Raw genomic sequence first — 22,473 nt, 5'->3', positions numbered from 1 at the left:
TTGGGTTTGACTTATAGTGCAACCCTTCACAAAAATGGAGTTTAACTCGCCACTTAGGGTTCTGATGGGTGTTATCATCACTTCCTCTCCTCTAAAACATTGCATTGGTTCACGCAGATGGAATTTGTACTTGATGAGGTGTAATTACATTAAATACACTGATTTTCTCTCCCATGGGCAAGCTCATGTTTACTGTTTAACTGCCGGCTCAGTGGAGAAAGCCTGACACAGGACTATCTCCTGCCTCTAACCTCCCTTAACAAAATTTGGTGAGATTAGATAGATTGGGAACTTCTTGAGGTAGTTTTTGCCTTTTCATGCTTGTACTTCTGGTTCCTAATATAGTGTCTGCCCCGTAATACACATCAGTCTAAACGGCTGGGAAATTAGGCCACTATCTCTCAGACCGCTCCTCCCACCATGCTCTCCTTCACTCTTTATACTCTGCTACACAGCCTTCTTTCAATTGCTCCAAAACACCAAGCTTATTCTGACCTCAGGACCTTTGTGTTTATAATTCTGTCTGTCTGGAGCACTCTTTCTCCATGCCTTGCTGTGGCTGGCTCCTTTTTGGATCCAGATCTCAGCTCAAATGCCATCTTCCCTTAGAGGCTTTCTCTGACCACCCAGTCTAGAGGAGGCTCTGTTCATTTCTATACCTACTTTATTATCCATGGCCTGTATTATTTTGTTGAATTACTTGTTCATTTATTTGGTTTTTACTTTGTTACCATCTCCCTTCATTCGAACAGAAGCTCTTTGAGGATAAGGGCCTCATCGGTCTCATCCTCCTGTATCCCAGGACTGAGATAAAGACACTCACTCAATAAAAATTGGTTTAGTAAATATAGATAGCATTAGAGATCTTGACTACAGCCATGCACCACATAATGACGTTTCAGTCAACGACAGACTGCATATACGACGATGGTGCCATAAGACTAGAACCATATAGCCTAAGTGTGTAGTAGGCTATACCATCTAGGTTTGTCTAAGTACACTCTATGATGTTTGCACAACAACAAAATCGCCTAACAACACGTTTCTCAGAGTGTATCCCCATCATTAAGCAACACATGCCTGTATATGTCAACTTCTCTGCTTAAAATTTCATACTTCCCTCATTATATCCTCATCAAAAACCTGTTTGAGGGGGTGGTTATTTTTTTCTCAACATCATCCAGCTGGTTGCTGATGAAGCCAGAAATGAAAGCCAAACCCACCTCATATCTAAGCCCTTTTTCTTCACTACCATTCTGCTTTTCAGTACTTTGAGAAAATGGATGAAAATTATGATAAAATAGGATGGTGAGAATTTTTTCAATCCTCCTTTAACTCCTTCCACCTAGTCAAAGACATAATCAATATAGTGCTATTCGTTCATTCATTCAAGAAATAGGTCCTGAGCATTTTTCCACTCAACACACTGTACTGGGTGACAGGCACTCCCAAAGGGGCTCAAAGGTAGTGTTCAGCTCTCTTTTTTCATTTCAACAAATAAGTAATGAGGACCTACTATGTGGCAGTCATTGTTTTAGTATCTGGTCTAAATAGTCTGTCTCCTTCCAAATTGCTGTCACTGCCTGTCCCTCAACGCCTGCCTCTCTGACTCCTCACCTCCTATCTTTCTTAGCTCTACTTTTCTATTGCAGAAAAGGTTTCCTTCATGTGGCAAAAGATACTGCCCCAGTTGGCTACAGGATTACATCATCCCAGCCCAGTGATGACAAATCAAAGAAGAGCTTCTATCTCCTCCTGTTTCATAAGTTGTAAATCCCAAAAAAGACTTCAATTGGCTTCTATTTGGGTCATGTGACTTCCCTTGAACCAATCACAGTGGCCAGAGAAACGCGGTACTCAGAAAAGCCAGGCCCGGATCACCTGCCCCCCTCTGTCGTCAGCAACTCGGTCAGAATCACGTGGCTGGAGCAGCAGGGACGCCGTTGCCCAGAGGAAGGGGGTGATGCAGGACAGACAGACAGTAGACATCCACTATCCTGCTCAAAATGTGATGATTCATCAACTGTCCACCAGATCTTTAAGAACAGGGATATTGTCTATTTTATTCACCACTGTGACCCCCATGCTGAAGACTGTTCCTGGAACATATTAGCTCTTCAAAAACTGTCTACTGTATTTGAGATGAATTAAAAGAACGACATTTTATTATCTACAAAAAATATGATTAGTAATATAATATACTTCACAGTGAATAACTAAACACTACTGTTATACCCCACTCTTGTTGATGACTGTTGATCTAGGGATGGGAATACTAATACTTAAGCTAAATAATTTACCAGGCTTCCTTGATGATTAAATGCTATTAGATTGTGAAGGAGCTTTGAAAAGTATTAAACAGCATACAAATACTAGGCATTTTGTTGTTAATAGTCTGTTAGGAAATAAATGCTCAGTAGAATTCTCTAAATAGGCTTTTAAAGGGGTATAGCAAAAAATGGAACTTCGTAAAGAAAGTTTCAAATGGCAAGAAATACTTAGGCAGCAAAAGACAATTTTCTAAAATGATGGGTTTGAGAAGAATGAATCAGCAATGAATGTTGGTGCGAAACAGTATTTAGGAAGTCTGGACATACTTCTGATTAAAGATATTTTCAAGAGTGACTCCAGAAATAATAAAATGCTTGGTGTGAACCTATTTGCTTAACTCTCCCAGCTAATCAGAATGACAGAGCCTGAGCTCACACCTACCATCAAGTGCCCTTGGCTGCTTTTAAGGCGTGGCATATGTACATTCAATTGTATGTTTAATATTTTACGTCTCATCATTTTAGGGTAGTGTTACTCTCCTGGAAAAAGACGAGGGGAAAAGAAGCCACACTTCTGTCCGAGAGACCAATTCCATCAATCATGTGAATGAGTTAAGGCACAGATACACTGCTGTCATGGAGACCAAGTCTGGCTGCTTAGAAGAGCAAGTTTGCGTATCCCTCACAGTCCAAAAGTGGGAGAGCAATCTAGGGCAGGTAGGCAGCTCCATGAGGTCATTCTGAGTCGTAGGCTGGCCAGTTGGCTCTGTCATCCTCAACATGTGGCTTTCATCTGTAGTTCCAAAGAAACTGCCTACTGTTTTCCAGCCAACAGGAAGGGAGCAGGAAGAAGAGTCCTGGCAAGTAGATTTATCTTTATGGAGATGACCCAGAATTTGCAAATATCATTCCCATTCATATTCCATTGGCCCTAACTTAGTCACGTGGTCACACATAACCCCAAGGGAGACTGGGCACTGAAATATCTAGTTGGACATCCATGTACACAGATCACATTTAGGGCAAGGGAGGGGAGTTACTTCCAAAAGGAAAAGGGGACTATGGATACTGGGAGACAAATTAGCAGTCTCTCCTATGTCTCACATATATTGAGTTCATGCCATGTTTTTGGCTTTCAAATGTGAATAAGACAATGGTTTGCATTCCAGAAGAAAAGAGACACTGTCACATATAGCAATAGCTCTCACATAAGGTGGAGTGTGACAAGGAGTAAATGTAAACCCAGTGTTATAAAAGTTTAAGGAAGGGGGGGGATTATTTCCCTCTGAGTGAAATTTAGGGAAAATTCTTAGAGGAGGTAAGATTTGAAATGGGCCCTTAAGATTGGATAGGACTAGTGCAGACTAGAAACTGGAATTAGGAAAAAGGACTGGGAAGAGGGAGAGAAGGGCCTTTAGCCAGCGTGGAGGGAAGAATTTGCATCCCAGCCAGAGTAATTTTCATAATGGTAGCCTTTTTAGAACCATTCAGAAATCTCAAAAACAGATGACTACACGAAGGCAGATATTGTTGGTTATCTCTCCAAATCCCTTCTCCTATCTCCTTAGTGGTGACAATCCTAACTTTTAGTTGAGCATATTGCCCTCCTTAGACTTCTAGAGAGCTATACGTGACCATGTGATCAAATTTTGGCCAACAAGATGTAAGTGGAAACATTGCATGCAACTACTGAGAATACTCGTAAAGAAACAGCTTTCTTTTGTACTTCTTCCATCCGGCTGCCTGGAACTCAAATGTGATGGCTAGAGCTCCGGTAGCCATATTGGATCAGAAGAATGAGAGCCAGCCCTGGAAGCGGTAGAACAGAAAGTTGGAGTCAGCCTACTGTCCTGATGACTCTGTAGAAGTACCTTAATGGAAAGCCCTGGACTGCCTAGCTCCAGACTTCTTGAAAGAAAAAAATAAGACTTGAGGTGTTTAACCCACAGTTATTTGGGGTTTTATGTTACTTTCAGTCACACCAAGTCCTAACTAGCATAGGCAGCTTTCAAGCCCCACCTGGTGCTATATCAAACATAACAATGGATGAAGGTTAAAACGATAGTCAGTGTATTCATTTCCTTTTGCTACCATAACACCTTGCTACGAACTTAGAGGCTTAAAGCAGCATCACTTTATTTATTTATCTCATAATTCTATAAGTCAGAAGCCCAACACGGGTCTCACTAGGCTAAAATCAAGGTGTTGGCAGAGCTGTGTTCCTTTCTGGAGGCTCTAGGGGGAAAATCCATCTCCTTGCTCATACAGGTTGTTGGCTGAATTTAGTTCCTTGCATTTGTAGGACTGAGGTCTCCCATTTTTTGCTAGCTTTCAGCCAAGGCCTAGTCCCAGCTTTTAGAGGCTGCCCACATTCTTTAGCTCTTGACCTCCTTCCTCCATCTTCAAACCAGCAACAGTGGATCAAGTCCCTCTCATGCTTCAAATCTCTCCTACCTCTTCTTCCATCATCACATATCTCTGATCAACCCTTCCTCCTTCCTCTTCCACCTTTAAAAAAGACCCATATGATTACATTGGGTCTACCCAGATGATCCAGGAGAATGTCCCTGTCTTAAGGTCTATAACCTTAATTCCATCTGCTAAGTTCCTTTTGCTCTATAATGTAACATATTCACAAGTTCCGGGGATTGGGACATGGGCATCTTTGAGGGACCGTTATTCTGTCTGCCGCCATCAGAGAACATCAAGTTCCCTCAGCACCTTTATTCTCCTGTCGATTGAAGATCTTGTTTCAGATCAAATGTCCTCCTCATTTACAGGTATAATGACCCAGGGGGTGATTTGCCTTGGATGCTTGGGGTCCCTTATAGCCTCAACACAGTCAGGAATCCCGGCCTCCTCTAATTCTCAGGAATAATACCCGATCTTCAGAAAATTAGGGGTGATGCATCAACTCCATAAAAGCATCTCACAGATGTTTGAGGGGCTAGGTTGCCAGCCAAATTTGGCGAACACAGGGAGTTTTCTCAGACAGACGTGGCTTGGGGACTAGGGTTAAGAATAGGGTCTGTCTCAAATTTTCCTCAAAGCCAGAACCCAAAAGACTCAGAACAACTCTGAAAAAGTACTTAGGTCTGTTGAGAGAGTTACAAAGAACAAGTTCTTTACAGGTTCTTTCATGTTAGATTTGAGGATAGGATTGGAAAATGGGTGTATCACCCTCGAGGCAGTTATTTCAGAGAGAAGAGAAAAGAGGAAACATATCCCCCTCAAAGAAAATGAGGGGATGGGGTACCATCCAAATTATCTGGGTGGAAGTGGGGAAAGGTTACCTGATTGGTAGTGTTCTCCTTAAAGACTCATTATGGCTTGATCTTTGTACTTTCTCCCAGGTGCACTTTGGGGGAGGGAGGTACTTCAGTGTGAGGTCTTTGGAACATTAGCTCGAAGAGGACAAGGACCTTGTCTGTCTTGTTTGCACAGAGCACTAACAAATCTATATTTGCATGAATAAACAGACGAATACAATATTGATTGAGTGAGTGAGTAATCGGTGGGCACCCAGGTCCTTCTTTAGTCTTTTTCCCACTGGGCAGTGTGGCCTTGTGGATAAAAGCTTATGCGCTGAAGTCAAAATAGATCCAGATCCCACTTCTGCCATTTATCCCTCTAGTGTGTTCCCTGGGATCTTATCTGAGTCTGTTTGCTGTCTGTAGCATGTAACCAATAATTACTGCTGGGCTTTGTGAGGTTTCATTGAGATAAAAGACAAAAAGTGCTTAGCACAGTTCCTCGTAATCAGTGACTGTTAGCTATTAATGTTAGCCCAAAGCCTCTGCTCTTGCCATAGTGGTCTCCCCTTGCTCGTCAAACTTAATTTCCAGCCTCCATGCCTTTGCTTGCATCCATTGTCCTGTCCCTGAAGCATTTTATGCACATGTAGGGAGGTATGTACACATGCATGCAAATGCAAAGATATTACAGGGGTCAAATCCAATTTAAATACTATCTTCTCCACGAAGCCAACTGCAATGGCCCTTGTCAAAGTCATCTCTTCACTTTAGATTCTTGAATGCTGATTAAGTCACTTTTGCATTATCACATACCAATGCCTAGCACAGTGTCTGGCATTAATATAGAAACCTAACACATTTTGGATGGATTGATGAATGGATGGGTGGGTGGGTAGGTGTATGGATGGATGGATGGATGGATGGATGGATAGATGGAAGGACGGAAGGAAGGAAGAAAGGAAAATTAACTTATGTTCTCTGGCAGCTCCACAAGATTTTATCTATCTTTATACCTCCCCTCTAGTCAGCACAGTACTCTAAAGCTAACTAAATGTTGGTTGGAAGGGGATAAAGAGGAAGAAAAACCAGAGAAAGAGAAAATCAAGACCAATGCCCACCTGGATCCATTCTCCTTTCAGGGCATCCTATTGAAAACAGTTATTGAGAAGAGAAGCAGGGAGTTGACAGCTACTCTCTGGACTCTCTCCCAGGGCCTTTTTAGAACAGGAAAGTTAATTATGGAACCAGATTAACAGTTTCTTTTTTGATACAGTCAAAGTAAAACCAGCAGGATGCAATTTAGCTCTTCCCCACTTTCCAAATAGCAGCAAATTTTCATCCAAAACAAAGAGACACTTGAATTGCAAATTACTTAGAGAATCTGCTAGCAACCCCAACGGAAGAATATTTCTGCCACTTTCAAAACAGCCTGAAAGGCTGTTGCCTTTTCAGGTTTAACTATGTAGTGGGGCCTTCACAAAGGCCTGGGCGTCTTGCTGTTTCAACTCTGGGCCAAGGGAGGAGGAGTGACTCATTAAGTTTTACTGGAATGCTACAGCATGGTCGTTTTGCTCAGAACATTTCCTCTTCTCCAGATCATCTCTAACTCTCAGATTACCAGCCTCCACTCACAGAATCGGGGCTGGTGAGTCCCTAGAGAACATTCATTCAAAGGTGACAAGAGCAAATGCCTATGAGGACAGGCAGGGACGTAAATGAATAAATCAGGTGGTGAAGGTATGTGTATGTCTACTAGGAAGGGAGTGAGGACTGAGGTGAACTGGAAACTCCCATCTAATCATCATTGTCACACGGGAATGCTGGCCCATTGTCGATGGTTGCTAGATAGCTCTGAGAAGTCTGCAATCTGGATTTGCTCGAAATGTCCTTCTTTTGAGCTGTTGGCATAAAATTAATAAAAGAAAAAATACCATCTAAGCTGCATATGGCTTGTGGGCCACCAGTTAACTACTTCTGATTTAGCTCAACTTCCTCCCTTGATAGATGGGGAAACTGAGGTAGAGAGAGGGAAATTATTTATAAAAGGTCACAGAGTGACAGTCTTCTGATATCTCACTCAGGGAGATGACACCACACAGCCTCCCTGAAGTCCCCGTCCCCTGCAGGACACAGCAGCTTTACTTTCGCAGATCATTTATAAACATATGTTTTTCCAACTCAAATAAATCCTATTTTTTGCAGAGGATTTGGAAGATACAGCAAACATAAGGAAAACTAAAATAAAGTCACATAGTGGTGCCCCTGTGACTTTATTCATGGAGGGACTGGAGCCTGGGGTAGGAACCCGGCTGGAAACAGGCTGCTTCCAGACACGGCCACTGGAGGGCAAGGTGGCGTCCGTTGGGTTAGCCTCAAAAGGTTGTAAGAAAGTTAGGACACGAGTTGAAAATGCATATGCTTACAGCAGCCAGGCAGGTGGCAGGAATGAGGAAAGGAGGGCAGATGGGAAATATGGCGAATGGAGCAAATGTGTCTAAAGGACTCAGATCCACTCAGAATCAGCCCGTGTCACCGAGTGGGAATGGACACAGTGTTGACAGTCCTTTTGATTTTTTTTCACCTGAAGCTTCAAATCTAAGTTTTTTTGTAAATTTTTCAATGTATAAATATAGCTCAATTTTTAAAAATGTGAGTCAAACCAAACACAAAGAAGCAGGATTTGGGCTGCAGGCTTCCTCTCTGTGACCTCTGCTTAATGACTCGCTGCGAGTGGACTGGGCACTGGGCAGGTCAGTCGGCTGGGTGGAGAGTTTGTTTGAGATCAGACCCGTCACAGACCAACAGGCAGGGCTGGCACGGGGATGACCGGGTCAGGAGGATGAGGCTGAGGAAGCAGAGATCGGCCATAGACTGAGGGCTGCAGTTCTCTGGGGAGAGAGGGCTTCAACCAGAGCCAGGCTGCAGCCTGGGCAGATCCTTGGGGCAGAAGATCTGTGCACATCTAAGGCACCTACTGTGGCCTTGTATAGCGTGGGGTGTGTGTGTGTATATAACAATCTCTGCTTTACTAAAATAATGTAGATTATCTCCCTTGGTAACCCTGTGGAACTCTCCTCCATTTTCTCCAAAGCAGAAATGTACAAGTCAGTAAAGATAACAATGGGGATGTCAATTCTTTCCATTTTACTGTAATGAATCACTGAATGAATAGGCAGCAGACTGGAATGGAAGGAGCCCTTGAGTAGAGTCCTGGACCTTCCACCCTAACCTTTCCCTGAGCTTCCATTTCATACTTTGGAAAGTGCGAATGTGATACCTGCCCTACCTCCCTATATTAGTGAGGATTTTTGATTGGAAGAGACAGAACACTCAACTAGCTTAAGCCAAAAAGGGTACGTATTGGTTCACACAGCTGGAAAGTTCCAGCATTTCAATCATAGCTGGATCCAGGTGCCCAAATAACATCAGAACTTGGTACCTCTCACCCAAAGCTGCAGCCATAATCTCCCATGTTGGCTGTCGGCAGCTCCAGGAGTGCATCTTCCCCATTCTAAGTGTTGTAGAAAGAGATCTTCTCTTCTCCTACATCTTCAACACAAATTTCAGGACTGATTTTCACTGGCCTGAATCATTTCCTATGCCCATTCTCGAACCAGTAGATGTGGCAAAGGACGTGAAATGCACTGAGCGGCTGGGCCAGTACGCATTTCATAGAGCAATTAGATGTTTAGCTTGGAGTCTATGGGAACATGATGTACATTGTGGAGGGTAGCAGATAAAGTAGTAGACCAGATTCCCTGATAGGAATAAGCCATTCCTATTGAAACAACCTCCTGGGAAAACATCTAGCCTGCTCTAGGGAGTTTATTTAAAGCTGGATTCATCTAGCCGGAGAGAAAAGGGCAAAATACTTGCTTTCTGCCTGATGCCAAAATGAAATTGTATATATATATATTTTTTTTTATGGTTTAAGCCTATATGTTTTTTTTTATTGATGTTTTAATAGTTTTTAACATTCTGAAATTTTGGGTTGTACATTTTTGTTCGTCCATCACCATATATATGACTCCCTTCACCCCTTGTGCCCACCCCCCACCTCCATTGCCCCTGGTAACCACAATACAGTTTTCTCTGTCAATATTGGTTTATATTACACATATGAGTGAGATCATACACTGTTTGTCTTTCTCCTTCTGGCTTACTTCACTTAACATAATACCCTCCAGGCCCATCCATGTTGTTGCAAATGAGACGATTTTGTCTTTTTTTATGGCTGGGTAGTATTCCATTGTATATATATACCACATTTTCTTGATCCAATCGTCAGTCGAGGGACACTTAGGTTGCTTCCACTTCTTGGCTATGGTGAATAATGCTGCAATGAACATAGGGGTGCAAAAGCCTCTTTGGATTGTTGATTTCAGGTGCGTTGGATAGATTCCCAGTAGTGGGATGGCTGGATCATAGGGCATCTCTATTTTCAATTCTTTGAGGAATCTCCATACCATTTTCCATAGAGGCTGCACCAGTTTGCATTCCCACCAGCTGTGTATGAGGGTTCCTGTTTCTCCACATCCTCTCCAACATTTGTTGTTTTTTGTCTTGGTGTTTATAGCCATTCTAATGGGCGTGAGGTGATATCTTAGTGTTGTTTTGATTTGCATTTCCCTGATGATTAATGATGTTGAACATCTTTTCATGTGCCTATTGGCCATCTGTATATCTTCTTTGGAGAAGTGTCTGTTCATTTCCTCTGCCCATTTTTTGATCAGGTTGTTTGTTTTTTTTGTTGTTCAGTTGTGTGAGTTCTTTATATATCATGGAGATCAACCCCTTGTCAGATGTATGTTTTGCAAATATTCTCTCCCAGCTAGTGGATTGTCTGTTCATCTTGATTCTGGTTTCGTTTGTCTTGTAGAATCTCTTTAATATGATAAATTCCCACTTGTTTATTTTTTCTTTAGTTTCCCTAGTCTGGGTAGGCATGTCATCTGAAAAGATTCCTTTATGACCAATTTCAAATAGTGTGTTGCCTATATTTTCTTCTATGAGTTTTATAGTTTCAGGTCTCACCTTCAGGTCTTTGATCCATTTTGAGTTAATTTTTGTGAATGGCGATAGCAGATGGTCCACTTTCATTCTTTTGCATGTGGCTGTCCAGTTTTCCCAACACCATTTATTGAAGAGACTTTCCTTTCTCCATTGTATGTTCTTAGCTCCTTTGTCGAAAATTAGCTGTCCGTATATGTGTGGTTTTATTTCTGGGCTTTCAATTCTGTTCCATTGATCTGTGTGTCTGTTTTTGTACCAGTACCATGATGTTTTGATTACTATTTCTTTGTGGTATGTTTTGAAGTCAGGGATTGTGATGCCTCCTGCTTTGTTCTTTTTTCTTAGGATTGCTTCAGCTATTCGGGGTCTTTTGTTGCCCCATATGAATTTTAGGATTCTTTTTTCTATTTCCGTGAAGAATGTCATTGGGATTCTGATTGGGATTGCATTGAATCTGTAGATTGATTTAGGTAACATAGACATTTTAACTATGTTTATTCTTCCAATCCATGTGCATGGGATATCTTTCGATTTCTTTATGTCATCATCAATTTCTTTCAATAATGTCTTGTAGTTCTCATTGTATAGGTCCTTCACCTCCTTGGTAAGATTTATTCCTAGGTATTTTATTCTTTTTGATGCAATTGTAAATGGTATTATCTTTTTGAGCTCTCTTTCTGTTAGTTCATTATTAGCATACAGAAATGCAACTGATTTTTGTAGATTGATTTTGTACCCTGCAACTTTGCTGTAGTTGTTGATTATTTCTAATAGTTTTCCAACAGATTCTTTAGGGTTTTCTATATATAAAATCATGTCATCTGCAAATAGTGAGAGTTTCACTTCTTCGTTACCTATTTGGATTCTTTTATTCCTTTTTCTTGCCTAATTGCTCTGGCCAAAACCTCCAGTACTATGTTGAACAGGAGTGGTGAGAGTGGGCAGCCCTGCCTCGTTTCTGTTCTCAGAGGAATGGCTTTCAGTCTTTCCCCGTTGAGTATGATGTTGGCTGTGGGTTTGTCATAAATAGCCTTTATTATGTTGAGGTACTTTCTTTCTATTCCCATTTTGTTGAGAGTTTTTATCATAAATGGATGTTGTATCTTGTCAAATGACTTCTCTGCGTCTATTGAGATGATCATGTGGTTTTTATTCTTTGTTTTGTTGATGTGATGTATCACGTTGATTGATTTATAGATGTTGAACCATTCCTGCATCCCTGGTATAAATCCCACTTGATCATGGTGTATGATCTTTTTAATGTATTGCTGTATTCGGTTTGCCAATATTTTGTTGAGGATTTTTGCACCTATGTTCATCAGCGATGTTGGCCTGAATTTTCCTTCTTTGTATTGTCTTTGTCTGGCTTTGGTATCAGGGTGATGTTGGCCTCATAGAATGATTTAGGAAGTGTTCCATCTTCCTCTATTTTTTGGAATAGTTTTAGAAGAATGGGTATTAAATCTTCTTTGAATGTTTGGTAAAATTCACTGGAGAAGCCATCTGGTCCTGGACTTTTATTTTTTGGGAGGTTTTTGATTACGATTTCAATTTCTTTACTTGTGATTGGTCTATTCAGATTCTCCATTTCTTCTTGGTTCAGTTTTGGGAGGTTGTATGAGTCTAAGAATTTATCGATTTCTTCTAGATTGTCCAATTTGTTGGCATATAATTTCTCACAGTATTCTCTTATAATCCGCTGTATTTCCATGGTATCCGTTGTAATTTTTCCTCTTTCATTTCTAATTTTATTTACTTGAGCCTTTTCTCTTTTTTTCTTAGTAAGCCTGGCTAAGGATTTGTCGATTTTGTTTATCTTCTCAAAGAACCAACTCTTTGTTTCATTAATCCTTTCTACTGTTTTTTTTGGTCTCAATTTCATTTATTTCTGCTCTGATTTTTATTATTTCTCTCCTTCTGCTGGCTTTGGGCTTTGTTTTTTCTTCTAGTTCTGTTTGGTGTAATTTAAGGTTGCTTATTTGGGCTTTTTCTTGTTTGTTAAGGTGGGCTTGTATCGCTATGAGTTTCCCTCTCAGGACCACTTTTGCTGCATCCCATACGGTTTGGTATGGCATATTTTCATTTTCGTTTGTTTCCAGATAGTTTTTGATTTCTCCTTTAATTTCATCAATGATCCATTGGTAGTTCAGTAGCATGTTGTTTAATCTCCACATTTTTGTCACTTTCTCAGTTTTTTTTCATAGTTCATTTCCAGTTTCATAGCATTATGGTCTGAAAAGATGCTTGTTATGATTTCAATCTTCCTAAATTTATTGAGGCTTGCTTTGTTTCCCAACATATGGTCTATCATTGAGAATGCTCCATGCACGCTTGAGAAGAATGTGTAGTCAGCTGTTTTTGGATGGAGTGCTCTGTATATGTCTACTAGGTCCATCTCGTCCAGTTTTTCATTTAAGTCTACTATTTCTTTATTGGCTTTCTGTCTGGATGATCTATCCATTGATGTAAGTGGGGTATTAAGATCCCCTACTATTATTGTGTTGTTTTTAATGTCTCCTTTTAGGTTTGTTAATAGCTGCTTTATGTACATTGGTGCTCCTATGTTGGGTGCATATATATTTAAAAGTGATATATCTTCTTGATGGAGTGTCCCTTTTATCATGATATATTTCCCTTCTTTGTCTTTCTTAACCTGTTTTATCTTGAAGTCTACTTTGTCTGATATGAGTATGACAACACCTGCTTTCTTTTGTTTGCCATTAGCTTGGAGTATTGTCTTCCATCCTTTCACTCTGAGCCTGTGCTTGTCTTTAGAGCTGAGATGTGTTTCCTGGAGGCAGCATATTGTTGGGTCTTGCTTTTTAATCCATCCTGCCACTCTGTATCTTTTGATTGGAGAGTTCAATCCATTTACATTTAGGGTAATTATTGATATATGAGGGCTTAATGCTGCTGTTTTGTCACTTATTTTCTGGTTCTTTTGTGTTTCCTTTGTTTCTTGTCCCATTTGTTTCGGACTGCCAATTCAGTTTGGTTGTTCTGTCTTATGATTCTTCTAGTTTTCTCTTTGTTTATCATATGTGATTTTGTTTTGATTATTTGTTTAGTGGTTACCTTGAGGTTTGTGTAAAAAATCTTGTGTACGAGATAGTCCATTATCTGATGGCCTCCTATTTCCTTATGCTAAGTCAATTCAATCACTTTCCTCTTCCCCTTCTAAGTTGTTCTTGTTATACCTTATTCTATCTTGTGTTGTGGCTGTGTGTTTACAGTGATGAGGTTAAATTTATTTTTGGTGAATTCCTTCCTTTGATCTTTGCTTTTGGTATTTAAGTGGTTGCTAACCTATTCCAGTAAAGATCTACTATTTTTCTGAGTTTATCTACCTATTTTTCTCCTTGCTCCAAGCTTTGTATTCCCTTTCTCTTCTTTTATTCAGGCCTGAGGGCCTTCTGGAGTATTTCTTGTAGTGGGGGTCTCATGGCCATGAACTCCCTTAGATTTTGTTTATCTGGGAGAGTTACTATTTCTCCATCATATTTGAAGGATATTTTTGCTGGATAGAGTATTCTTGGCTGAAAGTTTTTGTCTTTCAGTATTTTGAATGTATCATTCCAGTCTCTCCTAGCCTGTAAAGTTTCTGTTGAGAAATCCGCTGAGAACCTGTTGAGAGTTCCTTTGTATGTTATTTTTTGTTTTTGTCTAGCTTCCCTTAATATTGTTTCTTTGTCATTGACTCTGGCTAGCCTTACCACTAGATGTCGTGGAGTGGGCCTTTGCCCATTGACGTATTTAGGTGATCTGTTGGCTTCACTTACTGGTATTTCCTGCTCCTTCCCCAGATTTGGGAAATTCTCAGCTATTATTTCCTTGAATAGGCTCTCTGTTCTTCTTTCCTTCTCTTCTCCCTCAGGAATACCTATAATTCTTATGTTACATATCCTAATAGAGTCAGATATTTCTCGGAGACTTTCTTCATTTCTTTTTAGTCTTGGTTATCTCTCCTCTTCCATCTGGAGCATATCTGTATTCCTATCCTCTAAAATGCTAATTCTTTCCTCCATATTGTCAGCTCTGTTCTTTAAAGATTCCAGATTCTCCTTTATCTCCTCCATTGTGTTCTTCATCTCCATCAGCACTGATTGGTTTTTCTTTATGATTTCAATCTCTTTTGTGAAGAAACTCCTATCTCATTGAATTGTTTGCCTGTGTTGTCTCGTATTTCGTTGAGCTTTTTTATGATAGCTATTTTGAAATCTCTGTTGTTTAGGTTATGGATTTCTGTGTCTTCAGGGTTGGTTTCTGGGTGCTTGTCATTTTCCATCTGGTCTGGTGAGTTCATGTATCTTTGCATTGTAGTTCCTGTATTGGCTTTGTTTTTCCTCATCCTGGAAATCTCTGGTTGCAATTTCCACCCGCCGCCACTGTGTGGGGGTACAGGGCTGTGTAATCTGAGCCCCCTACACTCTGCCGCGGTTTTTCGTTACGATCCATGAGTCGCTTGGTCTGGTCTGGTCAGCTGAGCTGCAAGGTCCGGTTTGCGGGGCGGGGGAGGGGGGGCTCTCTCTTTTGCCTGTTGGGTCCCTGGCAAGGGGGGCTTCTCCTTTGTCCCTCGTTATCCCCTCTCTGGGGTGCTCAGACGTTGATGGTACCCCGTAGCAGTTCTGAGTCCTCTGTGTGGGAGTTTCCCACTGGCTGAGAGATCCTGAAGAGCTACGGTTTCCCGGCAGAGGGCCGCCTCACCCTCCTCTCTGGGAGCCGTGCGGACCCAGATCGCTGATCTGATGGGGAGGGAGAGGAGTTCTCCTTACCTCTCCTCACTTCCTCCGGGGGCCCTGCACGTTCCCCTCTCAGATGTGCAGCAGTGTGGATGTTTCCGATCTTGCTTTTCACTGTCTAGGATTCCATTGTTGGTCTGTGACTGTTCCTTTTGTTGTATCTTATCAGGGGAAGAGTTTACAGGAAAGCTCACTCCCCCATGATGCTGACGTCAGCTCCTGAAATTGTATATTTTGTATTTATTTTCTCTCCTGTGTTTTGCAGGCTTGCTTTGACAGAGAATCAGAATTGACTGGTGACATTTGTTTCAATGAAAGCAACAGCGTGAATAGTAAGTAGTTTTTCCTATTATTCATTGGTTATAGGATGTAGACTCCTCTCTGGCACCAAGATGAGCTTTATTAAATTACCATTCCTTCCTCCAACCCATTTAAGCAAATATCATCTTGCCTCATTAGTAAATAAGATGCCAAATACATGGCTTAACTTTTCTCTATTATCTATATTCCCCGGAGCAACATAAGTACTGTCAAGGTGCAGATCACTTAAGATGTGTTCTTGGTTGTAAGTAACAGAAAAAGCAGACTCCATACAGCTTAAATAATGAGAACAAAGTTATTAGCTCTCACAACAAGAAGTCCTAAAGTAGGATGGGTCCATAGTTGGTTAATTGAGTAGCTCTAGAATATCACCAAGATCTGGGTTCTAACATCTTCAGTGGGCTCTCTCTTCTGTTTATTTCTTTTTTTTTTAATTAATTTATTTATTTTTTCCCCCAAAGCCCCAGTAGATAGTTGTATGTCATAGCTGCACAGCCTTCCAACTGCTGTATGTGGGACGCAGCCTCAGCACGGCCGGAGAAGCGGCACGTGGGTGCGCACCCAGGATCCGAACCCGGGATGCCAGCAGCAGAGCTTGCACACCCAACCACTAAGCCATGGGGCCGGCCCCTGTTTATTTCTTTTTAATCAGCCTTTCCAGAAATCCCCCAACAGGCTTTCACACATTCATTGGCCAAAACTGTCATACACCCTTGCTTAAGTCAACCCCTGGCAAAGCAGATGGGACCACCATGATTGGCTTAAACCAATCATTACTCCCTTCCTAGGGCTAGGGATGGGACCCACATCCCCTGAAGCACATGGTCACTTAGAGGAGAGTGAATATCTAAACAAAGTTAAAGTCCTGTTTAAAAGGAGAAAGGAAGGAAGGCAATCAACAGAATCTGCTATGATACTATGCATAAATGATATTTATTTGCCTTTTCTATTTCCAAAAATGTTTCTTGTCACATCATTCAGAGTTTTATCTAAGTTTCTTGAATCCTTGTCATCCTTCCCAGGGCAGCAAGGGTGATTTTCATGCTCCCTAATTCACTTAATTTCTGTCTGCAGTTCTGTGCCCCTCAGAAGAGCTAGCTGAACAGAGACACCCTACACCCATCACTAACTGACAATTCTATTGGTTACTGGACTTACAGTAGTATTGACCATAGAAATCCTTCAACTATTCCCAAGAAGGAAGAGAGATTGCTATCTGTCTATTCAAAGTGAAGTTTGGAGACCAACAGAATTAATATCACCTGGCAGCTCCTGAGAAATGCAGAATCCCAGGCCCCACCCTAGACCCAGTGAGTTGTAATATACATTTTCTCAAGACCCACAGGTATTTGGTATGCACATTATAGATCTAAAGGACAATTCCTTGGGGTCATTCTCCTGGATTTCTTCCTGTTTCCAAAGTATCTCCCTGCTTTAACCAACAAAGTGAAGCACATGTGTAGTAGACAATAACTGAACATGCATTATTTCAATAGCTCACACCATTATCATGTTAGTCAAAGAGAATCCTTCATACCAATTTGAAGGACATTTTCCCTATTTAAAAACAATTATTTACTCCTTAGAGCCTTTCAGTATTTTCAAAGCAATTGCCCCTCCATTCTCTCATTTGTTCAAAATGGCAGCCCTACAATAAGGCCAAATCCTCCTTCTGAGCTTATCTCCTCTGTTCTCTTAAGGTTTCCAATACTGTCAGATTCTATCTAACCCTTACCTCAAGCAAAGTCTATCCTTGGGACAACATATGATGTCAGCCATTTATATTTTATATACTTTCACAGATTTGTTCTAATAATTTGTAGTCATCTGTCTCATGAGAAAAAAAAGTCTTGGTCTCCCATTAAAGGAATATCATACAAGGAAGAACAAAAAGATATGACATTTTGACTAGATCAGACTTGGATCAGTTTCATCTGAGCAACTGAGCTCCTGGAGTTCTGTGTTAAGAGGGAGTCTGAGGCCGCATCTTGGTTCACCAGGAAAAAACATTTTGTGATCAATCAGTGATGTCTGCTAGGGCTATGGGATAAAAACATAGCCGTATGTCAGCCATATAACGTTTCATACGAACATTTCCTAAACCTTTACATGTCATGCATTGCCAAGCTACTTACACACTGTCTTAGTTAGCTGTTGCTGACTATCAAATTACCCCAAAATTTAGTGGCTTAAAAGAATAATATTTATTATCTCACAGCTTCTGTGGGTCAGGAATTTTTGCACAGCTTTCCTGGGTGCTCTCTCTCAGGATTTCCCACAAGGACACAATCAAGATATCAGCCAAGGCTGCAGTCTTACTCAAAGGCTCAAATGGGGAAGGATCCCCTTCCAAGCTTACTCATGTGGTTAGTGGTAGTGTTGAGTTCATTGAGGGCTATTGCACTAAGGGTCTCAGTTCCTCACTGGCCATTGTCCAGAGACTGCCCTCAGTTCCTTGCCAGATTACCCTCTCCTTTAGGGTGGGTATGCAAGAAGAGTGAGAAAGAATGTTAGCAATAGGGAGGTCACAGTCTTTTGTAACCTGGTTATAAAAGCATTATCCCATTACTTTTGCCTATTGTATTCACTAGATGTAAGTCACTACAGTCCACTCGAGGGGAGGGGATTACACAAGGGTGTGTGAATACTAGGGAGTGGGAATCACTGGGAGCCACCGTGCAAGCAGCCTGCCGTATATGCTTTATCCTGTTTAATACTCACCCCAACCTTTTACGATATGTATTATTATTACCCCATTTTAAAAGTGAGGAAGTAAGCATAGAGAGGCAGTCATTTATTCAATATGACACAGCTAATAAGGGACAGAACTAGGATTTTGACCCAGGTCCACCTGACTTTAAAGCTGATGTTATTGTCACTATGCCTTTTGCCATCTCTAGAATTACTCTGGAGCAGCCTTCAAAATATTTTGAGCATGAACCCCTGTTAACAAAAACTTTCAGAATACACCCTTACTACATGCATGTGTATTTACAAAGTGCATCTTAATCTGTAATTAAATATAAGTAAAGCTTACTTTTAAAAGTGATTATGAGTAGAAATTCTTTTATCCCCACCACAATGGCTTGTCTTGCCCTCCCGAGATCACTCCTACGTTGGAGATTACTGAGCTAACGCTCTTCCAGCTGCAACATCCTATGATCCATGACTCCCTAGTGGACAGTCAAGTGGGCTAACTGAGGATACAAGTAGAAGCTTCTGCTGCCCAACCACTTAAAGCAGGGAGAAACTGGCTGTCAGCCTCCTCCTCATTCCATGATGTGTGATAGGAGAAATATTGAGTAAGTAGGGATTTCTACAACTCCTTCTTCTTACTTGTCATCAAGTCACTTACGGAAGGGTTTTGCGGGATTGGATCAGCCGTCTCCCAGCCTCGGAGCTGTGGGGCTTCACTGTGGGAGGAAAAACAAAAATGTCTTTAAATGCTGCCTCCTGATTGGGCTTGAGGGATGGAGAAAAGTTCAGATGTAGTTTCCAATCGACACTCTGTACTTTATAAAGACCTATCTATTATTGTCTAAAAATTATGTATATATTTATTTTAAATACGTAATTTATGCTCATGGTAAAAACATGTTTAATGCATTATGGATATTTAGTGAAAATTAAGCTTTCTGCAGAGACTATCTTTAACTGTTCTGCTGTTCTCCCTAAAATAACCACTTTGTATGTGTATATCCTTCCAGTGAGCATCTGTTTCCATTCAAATATACATATGGATGTGCCTTATTTTTTCTTTTAACCCAGATGGTAAAAAATGTTCTGCACCTTGATGTTTTTCACTTATACTTTCTTGGAGATGCTGTTACATTTGAACACACAACACTTTTTTATTCTTAATAGCCACATAATGTTCTATAGTATGAATGCACCAAAATTTATGTAAATAGTACCCTATAGCTGGATATTTAGGTTGATTCCAATCTTTTGCTCTCATAAACAATGCTATAACAAATATATCCTTGAGAGAATTGTTTTGGAAAGCATTTGCCTTTCACTGTTGTTGTCTAACAGCTTTTTTCTGACCACTTAAGAACCATGTAGTACTTGCTGGGGCCAGGTTGGGGGAGTGACACTGAGTGTCAGGGACCTATGACCGCCTTCTGTACTCCTCCTATGAAAGTCTCTGACAATGCTCGCCTTGCTCCAGTACTTGGTGCCTTAGCTGAATAAGCCTCAGAATACTGCTACGAGAAAAGTATGTGACTTTCCTGGAAGACTAGAGAAACTAAGGCTCCGTCTTCCATCTCTGGATTTCCAAATGCAGTCCTGGGAAACACATGTAAGAATTCTGCCATGGACTAGCTAAAAGGATTTATCCGGGGTGGTTTGGGTGGCCTTGAACAGCGCCAGCGCGGTGTGGTGGGAGAGCCCCAGCTTTCAGGTCAGTGTGCGCAAACTGTGTGGGCGGTTCCCCAAATCAAGATACTGTCACCAGAAAATGGGGGGTTGGATGCTTGCCAGGCACAAACCACAGGTGCCCACTCTAAGGAGTGTTCAAGCAGGACTCTCATCAGCAACACTTTGTCACCATCCCTTCTATAGCTCTGAGTCTCCTTGCCTCTCTGGTCCTCTTTCCTCGTCCACACTAGATGACCTCTAAGATCACATCCATCTCAAGCTTACCCAAACTTTGTGATTTGCCATCGTGAATAGGGAGAAGGAGGTATCTGGCTCAGGCATCTGCCTTTATTTTGCTTGATCCCCATCTTGTCAGAGCACTCAGAACTCACCAGGTGTGGAAATCTGCCCTTTCTTCTTGCCTTCCTAGCCAGCTGCATGTGGGAATTATTCACAGTTGCCCAACTGAAATGCCTTCCAAAGACACATGTTTGCATTGATTTTCAAATCAGTATTCTGGCCAGGGTGACAAACACACACTGAAATCTCAACCTCTGAGTTCTGACTGGGCAAGATTTTTCTTGTGTGGACAAATTGTTATAAGCATACAGATGGCTAGGCTGACTGTATTGTTTCCTTCCGCCAAGTATCACAGCGGGTGGTGGGGGGAGTGGAGATTTCTTAATAACAACAGCAGCAGCAGCAGAAGCTACATTTGAGTTTCTCTTTTATCCCAGAGTCTATATGACACATGGAGCATTGTGGTGAAGAATATGGGACCTGGTGTCAGTCTAACTGATTTGGAACCCCATCTCCATCCGTCAGTAGCTGTGTCACTCTGGCATATTTCTTGACCTCTCTGAACACCACTTACACCATCTACAAAAACTGTAACCACACCTACCTTGAAACGGCTAGTGTGAAGATCAAAGGAGGCAGCCCGTGGCAAGCACTTAGCCCAGTGCCCAGCACATAGTATGCATGCAGTACCAGTTGGCTATTCTTGTAGCTGTCCCTGCAAGGTTGCTTCTCCCCATTTCATAAATGTGCAACCTCAGAATCAGAAGGTAAATACCTTCCAGAGACCAAAAGTGGCAGAACTGGGGTTTAAACTTAGGTCCATCTACCTCGCTAATTCTTCACATGTTTATTGGGTGCCTCCTATGTTCCATGCACTGGGAATAGAGCAGCAAGTGAGCAAGGCATCGTCCTGGTCCTCATGGAGCTGGCAGTCTAGAGAGATGCCATGGAGCTCCTCGACATACCTCCCGCCCACTGCCTTTGTGAAGCTGCCCCAGGGCACAGAGTTAAAATGCCCCTGAATAGTCTTGACAGCAACTGTAATAGCTAGTATTTGTTGGGTGCTATTGGGTGCTCATTCAATCTCCCCAGCAGTCCTGTGAGGCAGCTGCTATTATTATCATTTTACAGATTAGAAATCTGAGGCTTGCAGAAGGCAGAACACCTTGTCAAGGCAAGATCACGTAGCTAGAAAATGGTAGAGCTGGGATCTGACCGGGCAACATACTAGCACAGTTCGTCGTATTATTTCCAAGGAGGCAAGGTGACTTGTGACTGGGATGGGAGCTAGAGCAAGAAGCTATGTTACTCCTGCAGCCCACATCTAATCATGTATAAAGTGTGTCCCATTTTTTGCACCCTGGGCTCCTATAGTTACCCTCTGAGGGTAAAAAATACTAAAAGAGACATGTAGCCATGAAAACAAAGAAATTGAGCACTATCTAATTAAAATCAGGCAGCAGGACTTACACTGACTAACTCTGATCTGCTAAGCTCTGCTGAGTTGCATTTTCAAGGACCCCTGTATCAAGGGGCAAGTTCCGTTAGGTCAGCCGGTGGCAGATACTGGTCCCCATCGGCCGTGGAAGTCGGGCTTGACTTGGCTGGATGCAGACAGGCGCAGCCTGAGAAGCCGTGGGCAGAGGCAGAGCCCAGGAGCCGGACTGATAAACACAGCCCCAGCCTGGTGACTTCTGCAGAGCTGCCACAGATCATGGAGAGGGTTGTGTTCAAAGGAGTCGAACAAACTTAGTTCTGCCTCCCTGATTCAAAAGATTCATTTGAATCTCCACAGGCGCCTGGTGGGTCCAAGGAGCCAGTGATGCCGGCAGTAAGTAAAATGCCGCCAGCGTGATTTTACCCCATTTGCTGGCTTTATTCATGGCTCACAGTTACCAGACAGCGAGGGAAGGTCTGCACAACCCTAAGGCACTGTGAGTTTGTTGATGAGGAGTAAAAACAAGACAGAGAAGAAAGGTTCCCTGCAGAAAACAAAGGCCGGGCCCTTCACAAACAGACAGAGCTGAAAACAGCTGGAGCCTGAGATCAGGTTTGTGTTACTTACAAAAGAGAACACCCAGCCGAAACAGAGACGAGCTTTGTATTCTTGTTCCCAACCTGGAATTAAGACATCTAAAGCAATAAGTCCTTTATGGATCAGCCCACCTGCCTCCCAAGGTGTGGACAATCACCCCAGGAAAACATCAAGAATGT

The 22,473-nt window shown here is 41.8% G+C and overlaps 1 protein-coding gene across 3 annotated transcripts in view; it reads left to right on the top strand.

Annotated features, from left to right (window-relative positions):
* The window catches only part of ATP10B (ATPase phospholipid transporting 10B (putative)), a 305,435-nt gene that overhangs the window by 115,493 nt on the left and 167,469 nt on the right, over positions 1-22,473 (top strand). For all 3 annotated transcript variants that reach the window (XM_058545355.1, XM_058545345.1, XM_058545378.1), the window contains one exon: positions 15,542-15,608. The gene's annotated coding sequence lies outside the window, so the exon portion shown is untranslated. The remainder of the gene's footprint in view (positions 1-15,541; positions 15,609-22,473) is intronic.

This window comes from Diceros bicornis, chromosome 1 (assembly GCF_020826845.1).
Source record: "Diceros bicornis minor isolate mBicDic1 chromosome 1, mDicBic1.mat.cur, whole genome shotgun sequence".
Classification (NCBI taxonomy): Eukaryota; Metazoa; Chordata; class Mammalia; order Perissodactyla; family Rhinocerotidae; genus Diceros; species Diceros bicornis.
The sequence above is the reverse complement of the archived record's forward strand: the minus strand, read 5'-3'. Positions and strand labels throughout refer to the sequence as shown.